The following is a 21,059-nucleotide window of genomic DNA, read 5'->3' as shown; positions in this document are numbered from 1 at the left end:
ATGGTGGCATATTTATAAAGTCTATTTGTAGGTGCACAAAAGGACCCCAGGGGGCCGGGTGAGCTCCCGGCTGCCCTATCTTATCAATTTTGTGTTGGTTGTGTTGTTGACATACCTGACAAGTTTTACAGACCCCTTCTGCTATCTTCCCAATCCCTGGGGCATACCATGATTCTTGGACTTGTCTCACAGTCCCCCTCTTGCACACATGTCCATTCAAATGGGCCATGCGTGCAAGCCATGGAAGGATTTCAACAGGTGCTATTACCTTCCCCCTGTTTGACCAAAGTCCATCATCATCCGCTGCTCCTCCTGCTGCTTGCCACTTATCATGGTCCTCCTGTGTTGCAGCAGCTTGAATTGCAATAATGTCTGACAAGCTGTATTGGTGCAGCTTGATTTGCTCCTTCGCCAATCGTGCTGGCATTATCGAAGGCAAAGGCAAACTAGCCGCCTCTTTTGCAGCTTTATCTGCTTTATCATTACCTTTGTCAATGTCAGTTGTCAGTTTCTGGTGTGCACGGCATTTAATAACTGCGATTTCCGCTGGCAGTGTAATGCTTGTCAACAGCTCGGACACCAAACTGCCATTCTTTATTGGTGTTCCTGCAGAGGTGAGAAACCCTCGCATTTTCCATATCACACCTTTGTCATGTACAACACCAAAAGCATAGCTAGAGTCAGTATATATGTTCACCGCAGAATCGGCAGACAGCTCGCAGGCCCTAATAAGGGCACACAATTCCGCCTGCTGGGCGGAGAAATGAGAAGGCAGACGGGACGCTTCCATTAATTTGTCAACTGTACACACAGCGTATCCTGCATGCCCCGAGCCATCTAGTCCTCGGTATGCCGAACCATCAACAAACAAGGTGAGGTCCGGTCGCTCTAGTGGTTGATCCTTTAGATCCGGGCGTACAGTGGATACTTCCTGGATCGCCTCCGTGCAATCGTGTGGGTCGCCGTCGTCCTCCGTTGGCAGCAAAGAGGCTGGATTAAGAACGTTGCATCTTTCAATCTGTAGATTCGGTTGGTGTAGGAGAGTCGTCTCATACTGCATCAAACGTGTATTGGTTAAATGTTGTGTTTGTTTTTGTGTGAGCAAAGCCGCAACACAGTGGGGAACCCTTAAAACCAGCGGGTGCCCCATTACAATTTCCGCCGTGCGTTTCACTGCATAACTGGCTGCAGCCACTGCTTGTAAACAAAGAGGTAGGCCGCGTTCGACCGGGTCCAGCCTTCGACTGGAGTATGCGATTGGTCGTTGGTGGTCACCGTGCGATTGTGTTAGCACAGCCTGTGCAAATCCCTTTGTTTCATGAGAGTAAAGGAAGAACGTTTTGGCATAATCTGGTAGCCCCAGAGCGGGAGCCACCGAAAGTGCTCCTTTCAATTTTGTAAAGCATTCCCCCATCTGCTCATTCCACACAATTTGATGTGGCTGGTTTCTCCCGACCACAGCATACAGTTCCTTAGTTAGGATTGCATAATCAACAACCCATTGTCTACAGTAAGTTGCTATACCTAGGAATCGCATCATCTCCTTCTTTGTGCGAGGGCGGGGGACTTCCGTGATCGAAGTTATCCTCCCTTTGTCCAACTCCCTCTTTCCGTGGGAGATGTGGTGTCCCAGATACTTAACCCTTTCTTGGACCATTTGCAGTTTGTCCTTGTTTACCTTGTGTCCTTTTCTTGCTAACGCCCGTAGCAGCTGCAGCGTATCGTTTGTACACGCTGCTTTATTTGGGGAGCAAATTAGCAAGTCATCCACATACTGTAGCAGCACTGAGTTACCTTTGAAAACAACATCTTCTAGATCCTTGTGTAGAGCCCGCGAAAATAATGTTGGACTGTCTGCGAACCCCTGGGGCAACACAGTCCATGTGTACTGACGGCCTTTGTACGTAAAGGCAAATAAAAACTGCGATTCCTTATCAATGGGTACACTAAAAAACGCAGAACATAAATCGATGACTGAGAAATGAGTGGAGCTAGCGGGAATAGATGTTATCAGTCCCTCCGCACTAGGTACCACAGGGTGAACACCTTGAATTATCTCATTCACTTCTCGCAAATCTTGGACAAATCTCCATTTATCTTTCTGTGGTTTTTTTTTACTGGCAATATAGGTGTATTACACGGACTTGTAGTTTCCACAATTATACCCTGTTCCTTCAAGGACTTAATTACTGGTGCAATACCAGTCTCTGCCTCCTTTCGGAGAGGGTATTGGCGCACATTTGGCAAAGGCATTCCTGGTTTGAGTTTAACCACTAGGGGCGTTGCCCCAATGATTAGACCCACATCATTGTCATGTTTGGTCCACAATTGTGGTGGGACCTCTCCCATCAGATTTTCCACCTTTTCTATCGTGTTCATCATCTCCAATGCCTTTTCACGCTTTGGTGGTAAATTAACCTCTTCCACCAGTCCGTGTATTTCTTTTCCCATAAGATCACAGATCCATCCTTCGTTATTCTCCAGCTTATGCACTTCCCAGTGCACTATTGTTTCTGTGCAGCTCACTGCTGCCTCCTGTAGGCGGTAAACCATAAATCCCAAATCCTTTGGGTGATATCCCTTTGCTGTAGTCATTGTTGCATGTGAGGTTACTCCCGGCGGATACTTTGTCAACTGCTTTTGCTCGTCTGTGAGCTTAACCTCCATTGCGACACCTTCCTTACCAACCATTAGGCGGCAAAGCAATAAATCATTACGTGTTTCCAAATGCGGAGCAATTTTCTCTGCAAATTCAATGTCATCCCCTCCCACATCATAATAGATTGTACAATGTGGAGGGTTATAATATGTGTGCATTGTCACTTGTGCATTGTCTAGCCACGTTTGCATTTCCTTATTTTCGTCTGAGATAAGGTTTAGGCATGACCAAGCATTTCTAATTGGTTCCTCCGGCAGTCTCCACCAATAAACAATCGGATGCGGTGTCATCAGGATCATCATTGCCAAATGTGTCTTATCCCTGGGAATATCAACATAAACCCCTCCCTTTGTACATGCTATCGTGCATCCTAGTTTACACAACAAATCTCTACCCAGCAGATTAACTGGCGTAGTGGTTGTGAGAAGGAAAGCATGTTTCTCTTGCAAAGGTCCGCACCGTACTGGTAATTGTGTTGTTGCTTTTAATGTCTGTACCTTACCCCCTAATCCTACTACTTGTACTTCGGTGTTTGATTTTTCAACTCCTGGCAGTTCCTTCGCTGCAATAGTGGAATGAGTGGCTCCCGTGTCGACTAAGAAAGGAAGCTTCTTACCCGAAACATCCAGAGTGAAGGTCGGCTCCTCTGTTGGTGTTAGTGTCAGCATTGCTCCCTGCAACACGGGTCCACCCGCGGTGTGTCAATACGACTTACGACCCTGCAGCCGTCTTGATCCACCGTCTTGTTGAAACCCCGGCCGTCCTTGAGGGCAATTCCTTCGCCAATGCCCTTCCTTCCCGCACTGGAAGCATTCCTGCGGCGGCGCTGTTGGTTGTGCTCGGCTTTGGCCTGCTGCAGTTTTTGAGCGTGTCAGTAGAGGCGATCGTGTCCAACCTTGACCTTTCCCTACCTGTTTCTTGGGTTTCCCTCTGCTCGGTGCCGCCGGCGGGGGTCTTTGTTGGATTCTCATTCGGCGATCCCACTGTCTAGCCGTTTCTTCATCTTCTGAGTCGAGTCTGTGTCATCTTCCTCTAGCTCCCACTTTCTCCAATCTTTATTCTTCCTTTGCTCTGCCACTTTGTCTAATAATACCATTTGGAACACTTCCTCTTTAATTTTCGTTTTCGCGCTCTCCTTCTCTTCTGACCGGGATGAACATTGGTCGGCAGCTGTACAAATCTCAGTTGCTGGTCTTGCCTGCCAGCCGAGCATTACATACTTTAACTGCTTCTTAATCTGGGGTCTGAGTCCTTCCATTAGGAAGTTAGTCAACGCTCGTTGTGGTATCTCTTGTTCAACTTGAAAACCCCCATATTGCAAGAATGCCTGCACTAATCTATGCATGAATTCGGTCGCCCGCTCCCCTTGGCGTTGCTTTGTTTCATAGATCTTATCCCAATCTAACGTTGCCGGCCGCATTGCGCTCTCAATTGCATCATAGAGGAGCTGACGTGCAGTCTGCCTCTGTGCGGCAGTCCATGCCGCTGCTCCCTGTGGCTCCTCCTCTGGCCAATTACCATCCTGTTTAGCCCTTTTCCACACAAATGGGGACAGCACTGCATGGCATAATACTCCAATGTCTCTATGCGAGCAGCGGTGTGCCTCAACCCACTGCATTATCAATTCCTTTGTTGCTCCCACATTCCCTCTCAGTTCTAGTACTCGCTCCTTCATCGATCTCAATTCACTCTCTCTAAACGGTCTGTACACTGATTGAGCTGGCCCTCCTGGCCCCGCTGGAATTATTTCTTGGACCGGGTAGGCAGAGGCTGTGGCCAGCAGTCCCATGGCTCCCAGGTCCGGATACAAACTTGGTGTGCTATTCACACACGCAGGTGGAACACCTGCATTGTTTCCCTGGTCTTCCCACCTCTGCACTGCAGTTACAGGGGCGGGAAGATTTCCCTTAGCTTGCATTCCCTTATTTTTTTCTCCCATTTTCTCGACTTTTTGTTCCACTAATTTTCTAGCCACCTCATTTACCTGTAGGGCTTCCTCCTCCCACATATCATACGCTCGCATGTCTGGCTCAGGTTTTACTTTATCATTCATTCGATGTTCTAGCCGGCTTGATAGGTTATCTACGATTTCTGATCTTAGAGAACCCATCTTGGGAATGGGTGTGGATCCCCTTTTGTCCACCTTTCCCACAATGCCAATTGAGTGCATGACTTAGGTCCATATTTTTCATACATTAATCCCGCAGCTGTATTCGGGGGTGGGGCATCTTTATCCACTGTTTATTTTGACGTCTTATTTCCCATATTTCCTTATTTCACTGATCCTTCCTAGAGTTTTCTTGGGCCGGGTTAGTGTTCTCCGCCTGGGGTGTTTCTTCACACTCCCAATGCACACTTCCCGCTCCCTCACCCTCCCAACGGGGTTTTCACACCTTTCCCTCCCCTCAATCTCCCGTTCGGATCCTGGCCCTGGCGTATTCTTGGGTCTCCCCCACGGTCTCCCAAAGGAGTGTCCTGGGGTTCCCCTCAACCTTCCAATGGGCCCTTACCTTCCCGGGTACCCCTTTCCGATGTGCAAATAAACCTCCTTCTCCCCTGGTTCGTTTTGTAAGGGCAAGGACAGATCTCAGAGAGCAACGAGTATTCCCAGTGTGAGAAAGGAGGCAGCTTTCTTACCTTTTCCTTAAGCTGGCCGGCTCTTTCCTCCTTTGTCTCACCAGGGCTCTCGAGCTCCTCCTCGATCCGGCTTGCCCCTGCTCGCTGCGCCAATTGTTGAGATCCAGGTGAGGTCCACAGTGATTAAGATCAAGCTTTGTTCCCACCGATCTTGGTAGAGAAGGGTTTATTACACATCAGACATATGCATATGGAGACAACAGGCTTTGAACACAATAGTCCACCCAGCCTAATCCTCTGGTGAGCTGTCTTTCGGCACTGCCTTATATTCAGTTTACTGCGACCTTTGAATGACTGTGTGTCAAAGAGGATTTATTACCATTCATTAATTTATTGCATTCTCCTGTCAGTACTGCTGATAAGAGAGCACAGAAAGTGCAGAAACAACACCCTTGATTCCCTTAAAGAATTTTAAAAGGTAGCCTCCTACATGTTGTTGGGCCTTAGCAGTTCTGGGCAGTAGTCCAACAGATTCCAGGTAGCCCAGCTGCCCGATTAGCAAGGCCATTTCAAACGGTCAACAAGGCCAGCTGTGTTGTAACAATGCCAAAACAAGTTCCTTGACAGTGCACAGATAAATTAATGGGAAGATTTATCCTTTCCCTCTTTCCAATTGAAACTCAAGAGTTTTAACCAAACACTAGTAGACATGTTTGGTTGCTGTTAGAGTACATACAATCCCCAACATACATACATATACATATATATATATATATATATATATATATATATATATATATATATATATATATATATATATATATATATATATATATATATATATATATATATATATATATATATATATATATATATATATATATATATATATATATATATATATATATATATATATATATATATATATATATATATACATATACATATATATACATACATACATACATATATATATATATATATACATACATACATATATATATACATACATACATATATATACATATATATATATATATACATACATATATATACATACATATATATACATATATATATATATATATACATACATATATATACATATATATATATATACATACATATATATACATATATATATATATATACATACATATATATACATATATATATATATATACATACATATATATACACATACATATATATACATATATATATATATATATATATATATATACATATATATATATATATATATATATATACATACATATATATACATATATATATACATATATATATATACACATATATATATATATACATACATATATATATATATATATATATATATATATATATATATATATATATATATATATACATATATATATATATATATACATACATATATATATACATATATATATATATATATATATATACATATATATATATATATATACATATATATATATATATATACATACATATATATATATATATATACATACATATATATATATATATATATATATATATATATATATATATATATATATATATATATATATATATATATATATATATATATATATATATATATATATATATACATATATATATATATATATATATATATATATATATATATATATATATATATATATATATATATATATATATATATATATATATATATATATATATACATACATATATATATATATATACATACATACATATATATACATACATATATATACATACATACATATATATACATATATATATATATATATATATATATATATATATATATATATATATACATATACACACATATACATACATATACACACATATACACACATATACACACATATACACACATATACACACATATACACACATATATATTGATGAGGATTCAGCGGTGGCGGAATTCTCACCCGACTCTTGATGGCCAAATGTTACAGATTCGGCGCCACCCTCACCACCGCCGTCTCTGGGGTTTATAACGCCGGCTGGCTTGGCACAAGCCTTGGGTCACGCATCTTCAATCGCGATACCAACGTACCACTGGACCTTACCAGTTGGGAAAATAGACTCCAGTTACAGACTGGTTTTGTCAGATGCCGAGCGTTTTCTGCCAGTCTGTAACCATTTTGGTTTTATATACCAATCGAGCGAATTGTTTCTCAGCGCAGCGCGAATTGACTCAAAGCGGCAACTTCATACGAATCAGCCAGATTTATTGGGGAACATCGGGGAACACAACACAAGCAAAATATTCACGACAATGTTTTAATTAATCTATAAACCGTTCTTAACTAGGGAGATACGGATTACGGGTTTCGAAGGGGTCCCTACCGAGATAAGCCTTAAACGACATGCAGACAAGACATAGACAGCATGCAGACAAGACAGAGTACTTGGTGATGTTTCATGGACGAGAGGAAAGTGTCAAAAGCACGAATGTCGCTCGTAACAAGCCAATGTCCATGGATTCGAGCCCCAGGCTCAAGCACGCCGCGTGGCAAGATGGCGCTTGTCCTCCTTTGTCGCACCGCCCACGTACGCGGTCTCCACACATTCAGACCCCGCGAGATCGACTGCACAAGACCGTCAGGTCGATGATGGGTTTCAGCTGGTTTCTCACAAGGTCCAGCATACAAGTCCAGGCCTGGCCTGTTCATCAGGCCTCCTTCACGAAGCAGATCGCAGACAGACACAGCCGTCCCATACACAGCAGATCACGACTCCCACCAGTCGTTTCTCATCCAGCCGAGGGCAGACAGACCACATGCAGTCCTTTCCCTGCCTTTCCTTCAGCCCTGGCTCGCTTCTCCAGGCCACAGAAGGCAGACCCGGCACGCCCAGGTCCAGTTTCTCTCCCAGCAGAATCACCACTCGCCTTCCTTTTTCCTGCTTGCCTCGAAGCCCGACTGCTCAACTCCGTCCTCTCAGTTTCTTACCACTTTTTCTTTTCGGGGCGCACCCCTTTACGAAGCCGACAAACTCCTCCCCTTAGTTTCACTTCCTCTTTTTGGCCACTCCCCCTCTCAGCGCTGGGCGGGGACTATTGTCCGGAGAGAGGAAGGAAGGAAGAAGAAGCTCTTGATCCACCACCACTGAACAAAACAAATAACAGCCTGTGACACCTCCCGACACACATGTAACGTCAAATTACCTAACAACCTGGCTAAACATGCATTTAATGGGGGATCTGGGCTAATCCGATATTTAGTAGCATACTAAGGGCCATTTCCGTAACAATGTATATATATATATATATATATATATATATATATATATATATATATATGTATATTGTTATGGTTCTGGGAACCGTATGCATTCAAACATACAGCTGACCCAAAGTTAGTTATGCCATTAAGTATATGTGTAGACAGATTCCCTCCTCGTGTTTAGTGGGAATTGAAGGGGTGCGTTGTGATGTTTTTTTTAGTTAGGGTAATAAATCTTTATATCCCATCCCCCATCACGATCCACTGTCCACCTGCTGTATCCGAAGGCCCGTTGGCCGGGGCAAAATCTTTGTATTGTGGCTTCTTCTTGAGTCCAGACATGCGTGGAGGGGGGGGTTTCTCCCGGCATGGCCGGAACCCGCAAATGTAGGAAGCCGCGACACGGAACCCGCAAATATAGGAGCATGTCCAAAATTATTAACCACAAATACACTGAACCCGCGAATGTAGGAGCATGTCCAAAATTATTAACCACAAATACACGGAATCCGCGAATATAGGAGCATGTCCAAAATTATTAACCGCGTATACACGGAACTCGCAAATGTAGGAACATGTCCAAAATTATTAACCACAAATACACTGAATCCGCGAATGTAGGAGCATGTCCAAAATTATTAGCCACGAATACACGGAACCCACAAATGTAGGAGCATGTCCAAAATTATTAACCATGAATACACGGAACCCGCGAATGTAGGAGCATGTCCAAAATTATTAACCGCGTATACACGGAACCCGCGAATGTAGGAACATGTCCAAAATTATTAACCACAAATACACTGAATCCGCGAATGTAGGAGCATGTCAAAAATTATTAACCACGAATACACGGAACCCACAAATGTAGGAGCATGTCAAAAATTATTAACCACGAATACACGGAACCCGCGAATGTAGGAGCATGTCCAAAATTATTAACCATGAATACACGGAACCCGCGAATGTAGGAGCATGTCCAAAATTATTAACCACAAATACACGGAACCCGTGAATGTAGGAACATGTCCAAAATTATTAACCACAAATACACGGAACCCGTGAATGTAGGAACATGTCCAAAATTATTAACCGCGAATACACGGAACCCGCGAATGTAGGAGCATGTCCAAAATTATTAACCACGAATACACGGAACCTACGAATGTAGGAGCATGTCCAAAATTATTAACCGCAAATACACGGAACCCGCGAATGTAGGAGCATGTCCAAAATTATTAACCACGAATACACGGAACCTACGAATGTAGGAGCATGTCCAAAATTATTAACCGCAAATACACGGAACCCGCGAATGTAGGAGCATGTCCAAAATTATTAACCATGAATACACGGAACCCGCGAATGTAGGAGCATGTCCAAAATTATTAACCGCGAATACACGGAACCCACAAATGTAGGTGTAAAGAAAGAGAGAAATAAAGAAAAAGCAAGAATTAAAATAAATAAAGAGAAATGTGAAAAGTTGAAAGAAAGGTGAAAGGAACAAAGAAGAAATATGTCGAGAAGAACCAGGATAGATATATTTCAACAGTTACTCGCCAGGCTCAAACTCAGCAACAGGTACAAGAGGTCCGTCAGTGGAGAAGCAAAGTCCACACTGCGTCAAGATAAGCTACAAATATAGTCAAATGGAAGACCAAATACTGGCATCAGGAGAGGGTACAAACATCATCAAACAGTCCAAACACTGCAAAGGAGTCATTAGAAGGAACCGGAATAAGTAAATAGCAAAGATGAGCCAGAATAAGGGATTACTTTAAATATCACCTTAAAAATTACCAAATACTGATTAAAATTGCACTGGACTTCACAGAACAATGAACTCATCAAGTTCCAGCTCATTCATCCAGCAGAGCCAAAGCCTCCATCAAATACAAAAGAATAATTTTTACAAAGGCATCTGGGACAGCTAAACTCTTGAGTCTAAAATTGTTCTTTTGAGTTGCCACAGAATACAAAACAAAGAAAAATGCAATTAGGTGAAATAAAATTTAAAATAAATGGAAGTTATCATGATACTTCCAAAAACTGCATTGTAATTAGAAACTTGAGGGTTCTTAGAACACGATACCCCGTGCAATGTTACACAAGGATACACAAGGAAGCGAGTCGCACGAGGAGGCCATTTGGCCCATCATGCCTACACCACATCAACACCAGACCAATTTTATCAGTCAAAATGATGCAAGTCCATTGGGAGAATGAGGGGAGGAATGCGGTTAAGACTCTGTGGGACGTCCAGTGATATCCCAAGGATGTCAAAATAAAAAATATATACCTGTATATATAAATTATTTGAACATTTAAAGAAAAAAACTCATCTTCTTTACTCTCAGGTTATGGTCCCTGGTCCTATCACCATCTATTGTGTTGAATAATTCTTCTGCACTTATTTTATCGATAACTTTCATTATCTGAAACATCTCTATCATATCTTCTCGTAACCACCTCCTTTCGTGTGTATAAAGCCCCGTCTCCTTCAGCCGCTCGTCATAGTTGTGTCTTGCTCTGCTCGGAATCAATCGTGTCGCCCTGCGCTGAACCCTCTCTATGGCATCTACGTCCTTCCCGAGTTGTGGTGACCAAAACTGCACACAATATGCTAGAATAGGGCCTCACTGAGTGTTCAAATATATACTTAAATTTTAATGAAATAATGATATTAAGTATTGTTTAAAAAAATTCGGAAGTTTGGCACTGCTGAAGCAGCCTCATACTACAGAGCCATGTCGGCAGAGTCTTCTTTACCCCGATACTGTCCTTCTCACGTGCCACGCCCTCTCATGCTATATATTGATATGCAGTAGTGCATGGTTCTTGGAAGTATTATGAAGGCGATTTGTGTTATATAGTGTTCAAGTATATAACTAAATTTATACTAAGGTTTAAAGGCGTATAAAGAAATTAATTTACCACCAACTTTACCCAGTGTCTATTATATCACCCGATCTGAAATGCTACATTCATTATTTGTGCCTGTTGTTTGTGTCCTTTATAACGTCCTTATAAACAGTAACTTTCCCGTTTGGAATGATTTTAAATTACGTTTAACTGCCAGACAGACACAGACTAAAAATATTATCTCCATTCTGTCTGCGCATGTGCGATCAGGATGACTTCAGAGCCAATGTTCTGTGAAATGGCAGACTTGTCTTCCGATACATGTTCCAATTTGTGTTGAAAATATTACATTCAATCTAAATATGTTGTTCCTCGATCATAAACTCTGATCAGATGGACTGACATGAAGCAATTGCTTAACCCCGCTGTTGTTTCGCATGCACAAGGTAATAATACTTCGTTGGAGGGTTAGGTTAACCTTTACTGCGTATCACGTCAAGTCAAGAAGCGTTTCAAGAATAGAACCGATCCTGGACAGGTTGCCATGTCACCGCAAGATACTCGACAAATAGTGGCAGGAATTTCTAACTTGTTCAGGGTGCTCGAGGTGAGTCAACTACTCTTCAGGAAAGACACTGTGGGATTTTAAGGTCCAAAAAGAACCAGTGCTGGCAGATGGGTCATCCAGCTTGATGTGCATCCATTGCATGTGCACACATTGATGCATCACCCTGCATATTAAACACAAGGATGACAGTTTATAGCTGGGTCGAGGCTCAAACCCAGGCTAGACGGGCGAGTGTGAATCCTTCTTTGCCATCCTGACAGTCCATCCATTACAGTATAATTGGCAGTAGTTAATTGTGTTGGACCTTTTCGTTGAATGATTATCCTTTCAATAACGGGACTTTCAAGATGCGCGTGTGTTGATATTCGGAACACGTGATAAGTGGAACCCTAAACACTTGTATCATTGGGTTTCCACTGCAAAGCAGGTGGAAACTTTCATGGAACCATTTTGTTGTAAAAGGTGAATTGATACAGAGTAAGCATTTAACCTTTTGGCAAAGAAAAATCTGTAAACCTCTGTTCTATAGATTTGATTCAATTTTGGTGAAGATCCGAATTTGGATCCGGATTCGAGAATTTTTCAAGTCATTCTTCACCATTGAGAGATGGGGCCAAATACTATGTGTAGCATGATATCTCAAAAAATATCAGTGGTTGCACGAAGTGAACATCTCAATATCTTGAGATGTTCTGAAATTTCATCGTTGGCGATATTTCCTGAGAATGCTTTTGAAGTGTCTTTGCTGCATTAGTCTCGGGTCGTTGATACATTTACGATGTAACGTCCTTTGTTCTGATTCATACAACATCGTATAATTTACACAACAGCGTTGTAAAGTGGAATTCTTTTTCACAATAATAGTTTATTTTTTTTTTCTATCAATTCCATCACACCAGCGTTTCTCAGCATCACAGAAACCATTGTGAATAGCTTCCTGTCCATTATCACAATTTTCAAAATGATATCCATCAAGGTCAGCCTGAGAAGGACATCTCTTGTTGCTGAGAGATGTTCATCAGAGGGTGCATTTGACTTTTGAAATGATGTCAGAACTGCTATCTTTTCCTCTTTTTAAAATTTTTTTTATCATTATCATCAATGTATCATACTTTTAGCAAAGCATCAGAGCCCTTGAAACAGTCTCTTGGCAAAGGTGATGACTATGCTTGGTTTGCCGTCATTGAGGGCAGTAAGTTGTAAATTTGTTAGAGGGTGGAGGAGTTGCAGCTGAAACCCAAATCCTATCCACATTCTTCCTGATGACTCCATCTTTGCTCATTTCAAATTTTAGTTTCTTCTGATGACTCCATTGCAGTATTTGACCTTCCGTTTGGTTCAGGATGCTGGCGGTAACTCACCTACTCTTCACTGAAGACATGGTGGGCTCTTTAACATCCACCAACAACCAGTCCCAGCAGACGAGTCCTCTGGCTTTTCGCCCATCCGATGGATGACACACACGTCAATACCTCGCCTTGCCTGTCAAACGCCACGATCGCGTTTCAAACCCACATCATGACTTTATGTAACTCTCAAGTCCGCACTCATCCAAAGAAGCATTTTAACACGATTAAAACTAGAAGGGCACTCGATGGAGCACATACCTCCGCCACGCAATCCTGATCCACGAGAACATATCGGGCCCAATACATTTTTGAAATATCATGCTATACAGTACAATATCATTTTTGACTCTATCTCTCAATGGTGAAGAATCACTTAAAATTTTTCTAGTCGTCAGATCTGGATCTTCACCAAAATCTAATCAATTTGGCCTTGTCAAAAACCCAACCTGCCTACAAAATTTCACCCAATTCCATGCACAACTTTTTGAGATATCCTGCACACAAATAAATGGACAAACAAACAGACAAACCAGGGGTGAAAACATAACTTCCTTCCACATTCGGTGGTAGAGGTAATAAAGTAAGTCTTAAAATATTTAACTAAATTCGACCTCTAAAAATGATTTTCACAGCTACAGTATTCTTAAACATTTGAAAGAGACATAATCATGTATCAAACAAAGTAATTGTTTACTCTTTCCATGGTTATCGGCTGCACAACAAGTTGTCCACTTTGAGTACTTGAGGCCATTACAGCATGTCCTCCCGGACATTGTGTGCTCATCTTTTTTAAAATGAGCTCTATTTATGTGCAGCTAATCCTGCACAAACCACAGGCACTTCAATGTACTTTATGTCGAGAACAATATGCCAGAACAAATCACTCCAAAATTCATCGCGACTGCTGCCAAGCACAACTGCAGAACAATAGTGCCATTAGGATGTGGGTCATCTTCACCTATCCTGCAGTGCGTGCGGAGGATACAGCCAAGGGTGACACACATACCCTCTCACGATGAGGATAGGAATGGAAGGAACATTTCATTTGTGGCCTTGTCACCACTAACAGGTCGATTTCTTGTTCATGGCAATCGCAAGTAGCTCTTGCCTCGGTCGATTATTTCTTTCTCGGTACAATGTGCTTGAAGTTATTGCATTGACTGCATTGCCATGAGCATTTGAAAATCAAAGTGAAGCAGAAGTTTTGTTTGACACGTCGACATGCACTGATGCCCAACGCAGTGAGGGCTTTAATGGTGGTTTTTCCTTGTTAAACCAATAAACCTTGTTTTGTGCAATTTGAAGCAATTTGGTTTTGTGCAGGTTTTCATACATTATATTGAACTTTGAGTCCTCCGTTTAACATTTTTTTTCCTTTAAATTCAAACATATGTTCTGTTAAGCCTGCACAGTCGTGTAGGATTTAGTGCAGGGCACACTGGGCAGCTGCCTGGGTCCTGCACAATGTGGGGACCTCCACAAAACTGTTTTGAAAAACAAAAGGTTTTGTTAAAATGTTAAAGGGACGATGCAACAGCTGCTCCAGCACCTGACTTAATGGGAAATGAAAGCGAAACGAAACCGTAAAATCTGAGTTTGCGTCAGCATTCACTCCCTGATTGTGTCACACATTCATCTCCACCACCAGAAACAGAGCTTCCAGCACACAGACGTGATTGAGTCGAATTGACAATATGGTATCCCGTCACGTGACCTGTAGTGACTGTTGCTTTTGCCACACGTACACTCCGATAAGTGTGGTGTTCTTGTCTCAGTTGACTGTCATGCTCTTGTTCAGTTGGATGTCGCTTCTGTATCTGTAGTGGCATATAATCTGAAATCCTCAATACAATTATTATAAAATGCAGATTTGTGTTCTATATGATAAAAAGTTGTGTGGTGCTGTAAAGTACAAATTGTGGTAAGTATGGACGAGTGAGAGCTATTGTGATGGGATCATACAATGACCAGTCAATCCCTGCGCAGGACCCCCGCAACTCGAAATCCGGCCGTGCTGCACAGGGCACTGCAACGTGACGGTGGTGCGGTCAGCCAACATGATGGCTGCAGTGACACTCAAACACCATAACTTCACACACAAACAAAACTTCACAACTTGGTCCATGAATTGAGATCCTTCACTGAAGCAGAGGTGGATACTTCGAGCGCAATGATGACTCCGTTCCACCTTCTGAAACCCAAATACGGAGATAACAACCAACCACACACACACAAATTTTTCCCAATCATGCAAGTGTCTCAAGGCAATTGTATGTAACCCATGTTTTTCAAGCAATCATCACTTAATTGTCCTGTGCATGCTCGTTGACCCTGAGGATAATGGCGACGTCAGTGACATAACTTGTTGACCTTGGTAGAATCTCAGTTGTTTTTTCTAAAAATTATTTTGGCCCGAGCATGCAACTCAAGTGTACATAAAATGTAAATCATGAACCTTTGCAACTGATTATTAAAATGTTTCTCGACATAATCCATTTTCAGCACAAACTACGGGGCCTACAGAAAAGCCACTGGTGCGGAGGATGCAACATGAAAACCAGGCGGATGAACAACGAGAGTGGAAAAGATTTACATCATGAGCCTCATTCATGTTGGTGATGATAAATCGGTGTAAACAAAGCTGTGCAAACCTCAGCCATGCACACGACACAATACATATAGGCTTTCTTCCTTCGGACACTTTTGCCATGCCCCACATTAAAGCAGTTCCACTGTTTGCACATTCAACATTTATAAAACTGCTCTCAGAGGATTTCAAACTGAAAGTTCACAAACCGTTGATTTGATGCGAATTCCATCAGGGGATGTAATTAATGGGGAAGTTTTAAAGAAATTGAAGATTTTTTTTTTTGTGTTCCCCTTTCTGATCACATGATAGATATTATGACTTGAGGTTAGACTGTTGAAATTGTTTTTCAAGCCTTATCCTACAATGTCTGCTAACAATAATCATATATATATATATATATATATATATATATATATATATATATATATATATATATATATATATATATATATATATATATATATATATATATATATATATATATATATATATATATATATATATATATATATATATATATATATACATACATTGTTGCGGTTGAGGAAATTCGCAAACCACCATTCAGGTCCCGTAGGTGAGATATCTCTGTAAGTACATGTGTAGTTAGCCCCAAACCCGTTGTTTAGAGGGAATAAAAGTGATTCATTCGGGCTGCGACCCTTTAAGATTTTTTTTTTTCTGTTCTATCTTTATTTTGAACCAACCACGTCTCAACCGCCATCACACAACAACCACCAACCGCAACGCCGCTTAACAACAACAACAACGCCAACAGCCACGACCTTTACCTTCACAACTCGCTCCCGCAAACATCGCATCACTGCCATTCCAAACGGCGCCATGGCCATGGACCACCACTTTAAACCCTCCACCACCTTCGCCTCTCCTTCCGCGGCCATTCCCGCACCGCTTGTGGGCACCGAGCGTCAGGCTGTCCTGGCCTCGTGCGGGATGCGCGCCGAGCCGTGGGTGCAAATAGCGGCCTTTCCGAGGAGAATTCGGATCAGGAATGATACACGCCCACTTCTGATCCGTCCAATCAGCAAGCGCGGGGCGGTTTGGCCCCGCCTCCAGGCGCGTCAGAGTAGAATCGATATATGCAAATTCGAGGATCAGGGGAGACTCACGCCCCTTTTTCTCCATCCAATGGGCGAGCGTGGCTCCACCCCCGAGCTCGTTCTTATCCAGAAATTTGCATATGGGTTCTCCTGCCGGACTATAAAGCACCGAGCGCGGGGCGAATTTGGTCAGTTTGAGTTGGAGAAAAGGTCGAGGCAGTCAAGTCAGGTCTGGAGGAGAGTCAGTCTGTCGGAGGTCGGAGTCTGTCAGGGTTCGGAGTCTGTCGGGAGCTGCAGAGAGGGGAAGCCTGAAGCCTGGAGCACGGTCGAGGTGGTTTGCTGCAGTCGGCTGAGGAGAATTGGGGAGGAGGTCGAATAGCTCGGGTCCAAGGCAAGGAAGACGGCGGTCGGCGACGAGGTCGCAGTGGAGTCGCTCGTCGCGGGACCCAAGCAAGCCAGCTATCCTCTTTTCCCAGAACATCAACAATTCCCCCCTTTTTTCCCCCCGCGCTGAGATAGTGCAAAAAGGGGGCCCCGTTCCCACCCCACTCCAAGCAGTGCCAACGAAACCCATGGAGGAGCGTGGAGTCGGGGCGCCGCGACATTTGCGGCTCATCACAAGACACGGGTAGGATCCACCCGGTCTCGCGGCCCACAGGCCCCGTCTGTCCCCTTGTCTTTGAGGGTGGCCCTTTTCTTTTGCTTTTGAGTAAATGTGTTGTCGGCGCCGTCTGTAAAGTAAAACTGTGTAAGTGTTGCCGTGTGCTCGCGTAGTCGGTAGTAGATCTGCATTGTTGTGTTTCTTTTGTAACATCTGCTTTTGGTGCATAATTGTTGTAATTGTGTATGTGTGCTCTCCGTGTGCTGCGGAATAAATGTGCCTTATGTTGAACTGTTTTTCCCGTTTCGCTTCGTCTTTTCTTTAATTGAATCTCCATCTTGCTTCACGTAAAGGGTTGGTAATCGGAACCGTCGAGGCCGACGATAACACCGCTCGGTTATCCCGATAGTACGGAACGGGTCGCTTAAGTGGCCCGTGTCCGGAGTCGACCTGCGGCGAGATGCGATCGCCCGGTCTACCCTCCGCGTGGGTACTTAGGTAGGTCGAATTTGGCGAACAACCCTATCCCACGCAGGGGGCCGATTGGCACGATCGTGGTGAGGCCGAAAGGCCCACCCGTGACTAGATCCCGGCGTTAGTCCGAGAGGGTCACGACAGAATTGTCCGTCCGGTGGGCGACGTGCCGCGGTTCGAGTTACGTGGCCGCTCGCACGCCGGCGGGTGCACAATATATGTATATATATATATATATATATATATGTATATATATATATATATATATATATATATATATATATATATATATATATATATATATATATATATATATATATATATACTCTCTCCAAGGAATTTCTCATGAGATCTGCTTTCATTTTCAAAAGATTTTCATGAGATCTCATGAGAAATGAAGAAGTAATTTTTTTTTGGTAAGGGCTGTTGTCCACCTCACCTCCACCTCACCTCCAGCTCACCTCCACCTCCTCCCCGACCCCCACCAAAATGGTTGACAACAGTCTGGCAGTACCCGACCTTCTCTGACCTGGATAAGGTCGTAATTGGGTTAAAACCGAGAACATCACATTCATCACAAAGGAATCTGATAATTTTTTTTTTTTTTTTTTGTATACCTTGGTCGAGGCTCGTATGAGAGCAAACACACAACTCACAGCAAGGAGGCATGAGACAAGAGGGGCGGGAGTGGGAGGGACAAAACAGTGGGGAACAGACACATTAGGTGAACTGTGGAAGGGAGAGGGATGGGGATGGGACGGGGAACATGGCGAAGAGAAGATGGACATTACAGGGACTTTCAGGAAGGAAAGCAGGGGAATTGAAGGAAGTGGGCTTGGGTGGATTATCGGGGGTAGAAAAGATCGAGGATTTGGATGGGGGAAGATAAGAGGTGGTGGTGAACAGCTGTTTTGAAAGCCTGGAGGGAAGAATGGGAAAGAATAAAGTGAGGAAGTTTATTCCAAAGGCGGGAAAAAAGAGGAATGAAAGAGTGAAGATGAGCAGTGATTCGTGATTTTGGTAGTTTTACCAGAAGGGGGTTGTTGGCGGACCTTGAGCGCCCTGTGGAAATGTGGTGGGGACAAATCGCAGAGAGAGCAGGGGGGGCAAGGCTGGAGAGGAGTCGGTAGAAGATAGAAAGACCATCGACGAACCTGCGGTGATTGAGTGAGAGGCCCAAAGACTCAGCTTCGTTGCGGGAGATGCCGATGATCTTAAATGCCCTGGTTTCGACAGCGTGAATCCGAGAAAGGTGGGAGGCAGGAGCACCAGCCCAGAGGGGAGAGCAGAACTCCATCAGGCTACGGACAAAAGCTTTGTAAGTGGTCAGGAGCTCAAGAGGGCCGAGGAAGGACTTAGCACGACGGAGGATTCCCAGTCGGCGACTGGCTTTTGAGGCGAGGTTGGAAATGTGACTTTCCCAGGAAAGGTCATGGCAGATAGTGAGACCCAGAAGCTTGAAAGAAAAGACTTCTTCCAGAGGATTGTTGAGAAAGTGGATTGGGAGGGGGGTTTCTAAACGGTCCTTTCGAAGAGACATAGTGAGAGTGTGAGATTTGTCTGGATTGAAAGACATGTTCCATGTGTTGGACCAGTTTGTGATTTTATCCAGATCTGCAGTGAGCGAAGAAGCTGCTGCTTGCCGGTCTGAGGGATGACAGATGGTACGGCAGAGGGTGGAGTCGTCGGCAAAGAGAAATAGAGGATTTTCCAGAGAGTCCGAGAGGTCATTGATGAAAACCAGAAAAAGAACAGGGCCCAGAACGCTACCTTGAGGAACTCCAGCCTGCACAGGAAGAAGGGAATGAGAGAACTCCATTTAGGGCCACACGTTGGCTGTGACAGGAGAGGAAGTCTGCGAGCCATGAGTGGGGATGGCCTTGAATACCATGGGAAGAGAGTTTGGTGAGTAGGGCAGGGTGCCAGACTGTGTCAAAAGCACGTGATATGTCCAGGGATACGGCTCGGATTTCCTGTCTGGCATTGAGGACCTCCATCCATTGATGGGAGAGCAGAAGCAGCATATCCAGGGTAGAGTGACCTTGTCTGAAACCAAATTGATGATTGGAAATCAAGCCATTGGAGAAGAGGAAGGAATTCATGTCTAAAGCGATGATGGATTCCATCACCTTGCTGATGATTGGGAGAAGGCTGATTGGTCTGTAGTTACAGGGATCTGTTTTTGCACCTTTTTTATGCAGGGCAGTGATGTTAGCAGATTTCCAAGCAGATGGCAGATGACCTTGGGCAAATGAGAGGGTGAATAGAACAGAGAGAGGGTGAGCAAGAGCAGAAGAGCAGGCTTTGAGGACACGTGGGCTGATGCCGTCTGGACCGGTTGCAGAATCTGACTCGAGGTTTGAAAGCAAGCTCTCCACCTTGTCAGGAGAAAAGGATACAGAGTCCAGGGACAGTTGGGTGCGACTGGGTAAAGTGGGTAGAGATAGTGATGGGTTTAGGACACAAGATTTAGCTGCAAACACCGAGTTTAGACATTCAGCTTTTTCACGTGTGGCAACAGCAGTGCGGCCATTTGAGGTAAGGGAGGGATGGAGGGGGAACATACACCAGAAACAGATTTGATTAAACACCACCAGGATTTTGAGGAGGGAGAGAGGTTTGAGAGTTCAGACTTGAGATGAGAAAGATGTTGTTTTCTGGCTCTTCTGAGGGTAGATACACACTTGTTCCGAGCTTTGTGGAAGGAACTGAGATTGCCCTCAGTTGGGTTTGCTTTCCATGAGGCAAAGGCAAGTTGTTTCAGGACAACTGCCTCGCCACAAGCTTCAGTAAACCAAGGGCGGGAGGAAGGGTAGGACAACTGAACACGAGAGGGGATAAATCTGTGCATGAGGGAAAGCAAGTTTCTTTGAAAGAATTCCCAGGATGAGTTGATGTTTGAGAAAGTAGTGATAGGAGACCAGTCTGTAAGTTTGATGGCTGCTCGGAGACCCTGCCAGTCGGCTTGAGTGAAATGCCAGACTCGACGGCGGTGAGGTGGTTCTCTGATAACAGCCAGAGAGATGTCCACTTTGACAAGGAAGTGGTCAGAAGAACC

General features: G+C 43.4%; 2 protein-coding genes across 4 annotated transcripts in view; one reads left to right on the top strand and one right to left on the bottom strand.

The window, feature by feature from the left end:
• AASDHPPT (aminoadipate-semialdehyde dehydrogenase-phosphopantetheinyl transferase) overlaps positions 1-16,217 on the top strand; it is a 123,692-nt gene extending 107,475 nt beyond the window's left edge. The window contains exon 9 of the mRNA XM_085852782.1: positions 15,778-16,217. The gene's annotated coding sequence lies outside the window, so the exon portion shown is untranslated. The remainder of the gene's footprint in view (positions 1-15,777) is intronic.
• GUCY1A2 (guanylate cyclase 1 soluble subunit alpha 2) overlaps positions 1-21,059 on the bottom strand; it is a 118,659-nt gene that overhangs the window by 3,376 nt on the left and 94,224 nt on the right. For 2 of the 3 annotated variants that reach the window (XM_085852779.1, XM_085852776.1), the window contains exon 10: positions 5,297-5,446. The exons of the other annotated variant lie outside the window; for it this stretch is intronic. The gene's annotated coding sequence lies outside the window, so the exon portion shown is untranslated. The remainder of the gene's footprint in view (positions 1-5,296; positions 5,447-21,059) is intronic. 3 annotated transcript variants of the gene reach the window in all.

Source organism: Eptatretus burgeri, chromosome 13 (assembly GCF_056783735.1).
Source record: "Eptatretus burgeri isolate ZD-2024b chromosome 13, Ebu_testis_v1, whole genome shotgun sequence".
Taxonomy (NCBI): Eukaryota; Metazoa; Chordata; class Myxini; order Myxiniformes; family Myxinidae; genus Eptatretus; species Eptatretus burgeri.
Note: the sequence above shows the minus strand (reverse complement) of the source record. Positions and strands in the feature narration are given on the sequence as shown.